Source organism: Leptonychotes weddellii, chromosome 3 (genome assembly GCF_054177405.1).
Source record: "Leptonychotes weddellii isolate Sample4059 chromosome 3, ASM5417740v2, whole genome shotgun sequence".
Classification (NCBI taxonomy): Eukaryota; Metazoa; Chordata; class Mammalia; order Carnivora; family Phocidae; genus Leptonychotes; species Leptonychotes weddellii.
This window is the reverse complement of record NC_138371.1, coordinates 37,783,335-37,794,008: the sequence shown is the minus strand read 5'-3', so window position 1 is coordinate 37,794,008 and position 10,674 is coordinate 37,783,335.

Below are 10,674 nucleotides of genomic sequence, written 5' to 3'. Positions count from 1 at the left end.
GGCTTTTCTGAGTGCAGGTCTTTCACTTCTTTGGCTAAAGTTATTCCTAGATATTCTACTTTCTTTAAGGCAAGTGTAAATGGCATTGTTTTGTTCCCTTTCTGCTATTTTATTATTACTGTATAGAAACACAATGGATTTTATGTATATTAATTTTATATCCTGCAAATTTAATGAATTCATTTATTATTACTTCTAATAGTTTTTTGGTGGAGTTAGAGCTTTCTATGATAGTATTATATGATCTACAAATAGTGATAGTTTTACTTCTTTCTTAGCAAATTAGTTGCTTTTTCTTTCTTTTTTTTATATGATTGCTGTGGCTATCCAGGGCCATGCTGAATAAAAGTGGTGAGAGTGAACACCCTTGTCTTATTTCTGATTTTGGAAAAAAAGCTCTGTTTTTCATATTTGTCCTCTATTCCATGTTCCCTGTAAGCCCACTTTGTTGAGAAGTTTTATTATGAGCAGATATAGGATTTTGTCAAATGGTTTTTCTTCATTTACTGAGATGTATACTTTGTTAATGTGGTATAGCACATTGATTTGTGAATACTGAACAATTGTTGCATCACTGGAATAAATTTCATTTGATGTTGGTGAGTAATCCTTTGAATGTAGTTTTGAATTTCATTTGCTAATATTATGCTGAGGATTTATGCATCTATATTCATCAGGGTTATTAGTTGGTAATTTTATTCTTTTGTAGTGTCTGTATGGTTTTTGTATCAGAGTAATGCTGGCCTCTTAGAATTTAAAGCTCTCTTTCCTGTACTTTATGGAATAATTTGAAAAGGATAATATTAACTCTTCTTTAAATATTTGATAGAATTCACAGGTGAAGCCATCTGGTCCTGGATATTTCTTTATTGGGAGTTTTTTGATTACTGATTTAATTTTGTTCCTAGAAATCAGTCTGTTCAGATATTCTAATTTTTCTTGATTCAGTCTCAGAAAATACATTTGTAGGAATTTATCCTTTTTTTCTAGGTTGCCCATTTTTTGGCATTTAATTTCTTACAGTATTCTCTTATAATCTTTTTATTTCCAGTGTAAGTTGTAACTTCTGTCATTTCTAATTTTTAGTCTTTTATTTCTTGGTTGGTCTGGCTAAAGGTTTATGAATATAGTTTGATTTTAAAGCACCAGCTCTATTTCTACTGTGATCTTTATTATTTTCCTTCTTAGACTTTGGGCTTTGTCCTTTTTCTGTTTGGACCTGTAGGTGGTAAGGTTAGAATGTTTATTTAAGATTTCTCTCTCTCTCTGAGGCCTGTGGACTTAAAAACTGTCCTCTTAGAACTGCTTTTGCTGTGTCCCCAAAGATTTTGGACTACTGTGTTTTCATTTTCATTTGTCTCCAAGTATTTCTTGATTTCCTCCTTGATTTCATTGACCCAATTGGTTCTTTAGCATCATGCTATTTAGCTTCCATGAGGTTTTGTTCTTACATTAGTCTCTTAAAATCTGAGATTTGTTTTGTAGCCTAACATGTGATCCATCCTGGAGATTGTTCCATGAACACTTTAAAAGAATGTATATTCTATATATATCTGTTAAGTCCACCTGGTTTAATGTGTCATTCAAAGCCACTGTTCCCTTATTGATTTTTTTGTCTGGAGGATCTCTCCATTAATGTAAGTGGGTGTTACAGTCTCTATTACTGTATTACTACCAATCTGTCCCTTCATATTTATTACTATTTGCTTTATATTTTTAGGTGCTTCTATGCTAGGTGAACAGATACTTAAAATTGTTATATCCTCTTGTTGGATTGATCCCTTTATCATTATGTAATGACCTTTTTTGTCTTTTGTTAGAGTCTTTCTCTTAAAGTCTATTTTGTCTGATAGAAGCATTGCTACACTTTTGGGTGTTTTTTGTCTCCATTTGCATGGAATATTTTTTTCTGTCCCTTCACTTTCAGTTTATATGTGTCTGTAAGTCTGAAGTAAGTCTCTTGTAGGCCAGATATAAAGGTCTATTTTTTTTTTTAAGTATTCATTCATACAATATCTGTGGATTGGTGCATTTAGTTCATTTACATTTGAAATACTTATCGATGGATATGAACTTACTCACTTTTTTGTTAATTTTCTTACTGTTTTTGTAGTTATTCTCTGTTTTCTTTCCTTGCTGTTTTCCCTGTGGTTTAATGATTTCCTTCAGTGTTATGCTTGAATTTCTTTATTTCTTTGTGTATATCTATTAAAGGTTTTGGTTTATGGTGACCATGGAATTCACATACAATATCCAATGTGTATGCAGTGTATATTAAGTTGATGTTCACTAAAGTTCAAACACATTCTGAAAACACTAAATTTTTACTGTCCTCTAAGTTTTATATATGATGTTTATATACATATATATTTTTTAAATTTTATTTAAATCCAATTAATTAACATAATGCATTATTTGTTTCAGGGATACAGGTCTGTGATTCATCAGTCTTATGTAAATACCCACTGTTCATTACAACACCTACCCTCCCCAATGTCCATCACCCAGTTACCCTATCCCTTTACCCCCCCACCCCTCCAGTAACCCTCAGTTTGTTTCCTATGATTAAGAGTCTCTTATGGTTTGTCTCCCTCTCTGGTTTCATTTTGTTTCATTTTTTCCTCTCTTCCCCTATGATCCTCTACCTTGTTTCTTAAATTCCACATATGAGTGAGATCATATAATTGTCTTTCTCTGATTGACTTATTTCACTTAGCATAATACCCTCTAGCTCCATACATGTCATTACAAATGGCAAGATTTCATTTCATTTTTGATGGCTGCCACAACTTTATCTATTCATCTGTCGATAGACATCTGGGCTCTTTCCACAGTTTGGCTATTGTGGGCATTGCTGCTATAAACATCGGGGTGCATGTGCCCCTTTGGATCATTACATTTGTATCATTGGTGTAAATACCCAGTAGTGCAATTGCTGCATCGTAGGGTAGCTCTATTTTTAACTTTTTGAGGAACCCCCATACTGTTTTCCAGAGTGGTTGCACACGTGTACATTCCCATCAGCACTGTAAGAGGGTTCCTCTTTCTCTGCATCCTCACCAACATCTGTCATTTCCTGACTTGTTAATTTTAGCCATTCTGACTGGTGTGAGGTGGTATCTCATTGTGGTTTTGATTTGTATTTCCCTGATGCCCAGTGATGCTGAGCATTTTTTCATGTGTCTATTGTCCATTTGTATGTCTAAATGTCTTTTCATGTTTTCTGCCCATTTCTTGATTGGATTAGTCATTATTTTGGTGTTGAGTTTGATAAGTTCTTTATGGATTTTGGATACTAGCCCTTTATCTGATATGTCATTTCCAAATATCTTCTCCTATTCTGTCAGTTGTCTTTTGGTTTCGTTGACTGTTTCTTTTGCTGTGCAAAAGCTTTTTATCTTGATGAAGTCCCAATAGTTCATTTTTGCTTTTGTCTCTCTTGCATTTTTAGATGTTTCTGTGTCCAAGGTCAAAGAGGTTGCTACCTGTGTTCTCCTCTAGGATTTTGATGGATCCCTGTCTCACATTTAGGTCTTTCATCCATTTTTTTTAAAGATTGTATTTATTTATTTGACAGAGAGAGAGAGCACAAGTAGGGGAAGCAGCAGGCAGGGGGAGAAGCAGGCTCCCCACTGAGCAGGGAGCTTGATGTGGGGCTCGATCCCAGGACCCTGTGATCATGACCTGAGCTGAAGGTGGATGCTTAACAACTGAGCCACGCAGGTGCCCTCGTCTTTCATCCATTTTGAGTATATTTTTTTGTATGGTGTAAGGGAATGGTCCAGTTTCATTTTTCTGCAGGTGGCTGTCCAATTTTTTTATATCTTTTTATTTTGTATATCCCTAATTATTTATAATTGATTTTACTACTTTTGTGTTTTAATATCTACAGTGGGTTTATAAGTAATTAAATATCTTTACTATATCTTTGCTTTAACCAGTAACTTTTTTTTCCCTTTCACTAATTTTTTCTAGCTATGGCCTTTTCTTTCCACCTAAAGAAATCCTTTTAACATTTTTAAGATTGGTTTAGTGGTGATGAACTCCTTTAACATTTTTTTTGTCTGGGAAACTCTTTCTCTCTCATTTGATTGTAAATGATAACCTTGCAAGGTAGAGCATTCTTGGTTGTAGGTTTTTGAATATATCACACCACATCCTTCTGGCCAGCAGTATTTCTGCTCAAAAATCAGCTGATAGCCTTATGGGATTTCCCTTACATGTAACTGTTTTCTCTTGCTACTTTTAAGATTTTCTCTTTCTCTTTAATCTTTGTCATTTTAATTATTATGTGTCTGTGTGTGGACCTCCTTGGGTTCATGTTGTTTGAGGCTCTCAGTGCATACTGAACCTGGATGTCTGTTTCCTTCCCTAGGTTAAGGAACCTTTCAGCTATTGTTTCTTGAAGTAGGTTTTCTGCCCTCATGTCTCTCTCTTCTCCTGAGATTCCTATCCTCTTAACGTATCCTTATTTTATTATTTTAGCTATACAGCTTAGTTGCTTTCCATTACCCTTGCTTACAGATTGCTAATCCATTCTTCTGTATCTTCTAATCTGTTGATTTCTTATAGTTTATTTATTTCAATTATTATATTCTCAAGGTCTGAGTAGTTCTTTTTATATATATATTTTTTTTTTCTATCTCTTTGTTGAAGTTGTCACTAGGTATTTCCACTCTTTTCTCAAGTTTAGTAAGTAGTTTCATGACCATTACCTTGAACTCTTTAACAAATTGTTCATCTCTGTTTCATTTATCTCTTATTCTGTGGTTTTGTCTTGTTCTAAATTTAAGATGTAGTCCTGTCTCCTCATTTTGTTTAAATTTCTGTGTTTGTTTCTAGGTATAGATGAGTCAGCTATGTCCCCTGGTTTGAAAGTAATAACCTTGCATAGAAGAGGTACTGTGCTACCCTATAGCACTATTCTCTTTGGTCACCAGAAGCACGTGGGGCAAGCCTCTTGGGAAACACTCATGTGCTAGCAGTGTAGATGAATAGTGCTAGCACTGTCTTCCACCATTGTCTAGCTATCTATGCTAGGGAAGGACAAGAAAAATGGTGCTCACCAGCTCCTCTGGTCTCAGAGAAGACTCCTACAAATCTCTGTCACTTCTAGACCCATCGTAAAATTAGTCAACAAATCTCCTTCACATATATTCCAGGCCCTTGTAAAACTGCTTCTTTTGTGTCTCATCTCAGATGGATTTGGTCTGCTAGCTCTTTAAGGCTAGGAACTTCAGTTTTCTATTGCCCTCTGGTTCTGCCAAAGTTAAGCCCCACTGATTTTCAATGTCAGGCATTATGAAGACTCACCCTGTTAGCACAAGACCTTAAGCCAAGAGTGATTGGTGTGAGGTCTGATCCCCTTGTTCCTCCATGCTTGTGTTGTCTCTCCCATTTGTAGTTATTCTCACCAGGAGTTTGGTATTTGATGTTTCTTTTTTTTCTTCCTACAATTTTTTTAAAATTTAAGTTCAATTAATTAACATATAACTTATTATTAGTTTAGGAGGTAGAGAGCAGTGATTCATCAGTCTTATAAAATACCCAGTGCTCATTACATCATGTGCCCTACTTAATGTCCATCACCCATTTACCTCATCCCCCACCTTACCCCCTCCAGCAACCCTTAGTTTGTTTCCTATGATTGAGTCTCTTATGGTTTGTCTCCCTCTCTGATTTTGTCTTATTTTTTCCTCTCTTCCCCTTGATCCTCTGTTTTGTTTCTTAAATTCCACATATGAATGAGATCATGATAACTGTCTGTCTCTGATTGATTTATTTCGCTTAGCATAACACCCTCTAGTTCCATCTACATCATTGGAAATGGCAAGATTTCATTTTTTGATGACTGAGTAGTATTCCATTGTATATATATGTATGCCACATCTTCTTTATCCATTCATCTGTCAATGAACATCTGGGCTCTTTCTATAGTTTGGCTATTGTGGACATTGCTGCTATAAACATCGGGGTGTAGGAGGGTTCTGTATCCTCAACAACATTTGTTGTTTCCTGACTTGTTAATTTTAACCATTCTGACTGGTGTGAGGTGGTATCTCATTGTGGTTTTGATTTGTATTTCCCTGATGCCCAAGGATGTTGAGCATTTTTTCATGTCTTTGGCCATTTGTATGTCTTCTTTGGAGAAATGTCTCTTCATGTCTTTTGCCCATTTCTTGATTGGATTGGTCATTATTTGAGTGTTGAGTTTGATAAGTTCTTTATAGATTTTGGATACTAGCCCTTTATCTGATATGTCATTTGCAAATATCTTCTCCCATTCTGTCAGTTGTGTTTTGGCTTTGTTGACTGTTTCCTTTGCTGTGCAAAAGCTTTTCATCTTAATGAAGTCCCAATAGTTCATTTTTGCCTTTGGAGACATGTCTGGCAAGAAGTTGCTGTGGCCAAGATCACAGCGGTTCCTGCCTGTGTACTCCTCTAAGATTTTGATGGACTCCTGTCTCACATTTAGGTCTTTCAACCATTTTGAGTCTATTTTTGTGTGTGGTGTAAGGAAAAGGTCCAGTTTCATTCTTCTACATGTGGCTGTCCAATTTTCCCAACACCGTTAGTTGAAGAGACTCTTTTTTCTGTTGGATATTGTTTCCTCTTTGTCAAAGATTAGTTGACCATAGAGTTGAGGGTCCATTTCTGGGTTCTCTGTTCAGTTCCATTGATCTATGTGTCTGTTTTTGTGCCAGTACCGTACTGTCTTGATGATTACAGCTTTGTAATAGAGCTTGAAGTTCAGAATTGTGATGCCACCAGGTTTCTTTTTCTTTTTCAACATTCCTTTGGTTATTCAGTGTCTTTTCTGGTTCCATACAAATTTTAGGATTATTTGTTCCAGTTCTGTGAAAAGAGTGGATGGTATTTCCATAGGGATTGCACTGAATGCAACATTTTTCCATTTCTTTGTGTCTTCCTCAATTTATTTCATGAGGGTTCTATAGTTTTCTGAGTATAGATCCTTTGCCTCTTTGGTTAGGTTTATTCCTAGGCATCTTATGGTTTTTGGTGCAATTGTAAATGGGATCGACTCCTTAATTTCTCTTTCTACTGTCTCATTGTTATTATATAGTAATGCAACTGATTTCAGTGCATTGATTTTATATTCTGTCACTTTGCTGAATTCCTGTATGAGTTCTAGCAATTTTGGGGTGGAGTCCTTTGGGTTTTCTGCATAGAGCATCATGTCATCTGCAAAGAGAGAGAGTTTGACTTCTTCTTTCCTGATTTGGATGCATTTTATTTCTTTTTGTTGTCTGATTGCTGAGGCTAGAACTTCTACTACTATGTTGAACAACAGTGGTGATAGTGGACATCCCTGCCGTGTTCCTGTCCTTAGAGGAGAAGCTCTCAGTTTTTCCCCAGGTTATTTATGTTTCTTTGTCCCCCTTTTTGTTCAAGCCTTCTCTCTAGGACTAGCTGTGGAAAACCTATTCTGCCAGTCTCATGTTGTTTTCAGGAGAAGTTGTAATACTATGTAGTTGTCAGTGTGTTCATAGGATGAGGTGAGCTCAGGATCCTCCTATTCCATCATCTTCCCAGCAACCAGAGAATTTTCTTCTTTTTCAAAGCTAAATCATATTTCATTGTATTTACACACCACATTTTGCTCATCCATTCATCCATCAATGTTCTGTAGTAGATCTGCTGTTTATTTTGTTGTATAATTCCTCTCTTTCCTTAATGTGTCTTCTGTTCTGTTGCTCTATCCATTATTGAGAATGGGTTATTGAAGCTTTCAACTACTGTTTATTTCTTCGTTCAATTCTATTGATTTTTGTTGCTCATATTTTGATGGTTTCTTATTAGATGTGTAAATGTTTATAATTTTAATATCTTCTTGCTCTATTTGACTCATTTATCTTATATAATCTCACTTCATAAAAACTTTGATTTAGAATCTATTTTATTTGATATTAGTATAGCCACTTCCCCTCTCTTTGCTATTATTTGTGTGGAATATCCTTTCTCATCCTTTCACTTTCAACCTGTTTTTTGATCTAAGTCTCATAGATAACACAGTGCCTGTGAAATTGACCAAAATTAACTACAATTTACGACTGATTCCAAAGTTACAAAATAGTTAGATTCTGCCAGAAAATTTATTGAATAGGTGAGGAGATAGACTCCTGTTTCATTCTAACGTTGTCCCACAACCCTCACTCATTGTTTCTTTAAATATTTTTTCTTTCTGTTTTTCTGCCTTCCTTCTCAAACTCTTAGCGTGTATATGTTGGCCTGCATGAGCATATCCCATAAATTCCCTTAGGCTTTGTTCATTTTTACTCTGCACTTCAGACTGCATGATTTCATTTGCCCAAACTTCAAGTTCCCTGATTCTCTTTTATATTTTCTCAAATTTGATGTTGAATCTCCATGATAAATATCTTATTTATACTATTGTAATTTTCATCTCTACAATTTCTATGTAGCTCCTTTTTATATATATTATCTACTAATTCATACTTTTTCTGAGCTCTTTTAGGTTTTTTTTGTCCATAGTTTTCTTAAGCTAATTTTAAAAAACACATTTAAGACAGTTAAAGTCTTTGTCTAGTTAAGTCCAATGATGCAGCTTCCTTGGGGATGGTTGCTGTCAATATTTTTTTTCCCCACTATGATTGGAACATACTTCCTGTTTCTTTTTATGGTTTGTATTTTTGTTGCTGTTGTTAATATTTTGGGGGGAGGGCTTCATTTGTCTGTTTAGTGAGATTATTTTTGCAAAGTCTATTTTTTTTTCAGGTATAGTCACAAAAACCTTTGTTTAGTTATCTCTATAGGCAGTCAGCGACCTCACAGAGATTTCCTCAAATGCCTGGATCCAATAATCAGAGAAAATAATAAAGATGTTCTTTATCTTTAAACTCTCTCAACAGATGCTGCCTGAGAATCCTTTTGTGACATAGGTGATTAAGACAATAACCTACCTCTTTTCCAGTGAACCACCAGAGAGATTAAAACATCCAAACCCAATTTTTGGATATAAAAGTTCTTATTGCCTAGGCTGGTATAGTAAGCCACACCAAAATTTACCAAAATGTATCAGAGTCTCTCTCTCTTTTTTTTTTTAAATAAAACAATGCCCTAGATGCTACAAGTGTTTGGCTAGTATTGAAATTTTAATAGGATTTGATTTTGATCTTACAAACTGAATACATGTTTTGTTAGAAGGACTGATTCCTGGAGCTCTTACTCCATTATCTTAAACACCCACCTAATTTATGTTATATGAAATTTTAAATATTGTAGTTTGGTAGAAGTTCTATAGTCCTGTCCTTTGATGCTGGGAAGGATAGACTGACTTTCAAAGTTTTGGAATATAAATTGTATTGGGGGGGCTGCCTAGGTGGCTTAGTTGTTTATGCATCTGACTCTTGATTTTGGCTCAGGTCATGATCTCAGGGTCGTGAAATCAAGCCCTGCATGGGACTATGTGCTCAGCATGTCTGCTTGAGATTCCCTCTCACTCTGACCCTCCCCCCACTTGTATTCAATCTCTATAAAAATAAAATCTAAAAAAAATAGAAATTGTATTAGGAACAAAAATCTTTATGAGTTTTACAGGCTGATGGCTAGGGTCAAGATGGATGAAAAATATAAAATTTTTTCTATATATATATATAGTGTTTTCTAAATTGAGTATGTATCTGGAAGGGATATAATAATGAGGAAACTAAGGAATATTGCCAAACATAAGCTGGCAGAGTAAGAAAACAGGATGTAGAAGGAAAGTATAATGATTCAAAAATTAATTCAAGTAAGAAATAAAATAATTGGTGAACATGAGGTCCTAAGATTCTTAGGGATGTTTTACAACTTATATATAAATATTGGGCAAGAAGATCTAAGTGACAGCATAGTTGAACCTGTTTTCTTTTTTTAAATTTTTTTATTAACATATAATGTATTATTTGTTTCAGGGGTATAGGTTTGTGATTCATCAGTCTTAAACAACTCACAGTGCTCACCATTGCACATACCCTCCCCAATGTCCACCCAGCCACCCCATTCCTCCCACCCCCCCTCCACTCCAGCAACCCTCAGTTTGTTTCCTGAGATTAAGAGTCTCTTATGGTTTGTCTCCTTCTCCGGTTTCATCTTGTTTCATTTTACCCTCCCTTCCCCTATGATCCTGTCTTCTTTCTCAAATTCCTCATATCAATGATATCATATGATACTGGTCTTTCTCTGATTGACTCACTTCGCTTAGCATAATACCCTCTAGTTCCATCCATGTCGTTGCAAATGGCAAGATTTCATTTTTTATGGCTGCATAATATTCCATTGTATGTATGTATGTATGTATGTATGTATATATATATATGTGGTATATACACATACCACATCTTCTTTATCCATTCATCTGTTGATGGACATCTAGGCTCTTTCCATAGTTTGGCTATTGTGGACATTGCTGCTATAAACATTGGGGTGCACGTGCCCCTTCAGATCACTACATTTATATTTTTGGTGAAATACCCAGTAGTGCTATTGCTGGGTCATAGGGTAGCTCTATTTTCAAGTTTTTGAGAAACCTCCAAACTGTTTTCCAGAGTGGCTGCACCAGTGTGCATTCCCACCAACAGTGTAGTTCTCCGCATCCTCGCCAATATCTGTCGTCTCCTGACTTATTAATTTTAGCCATTCTTTTTTTTTTTT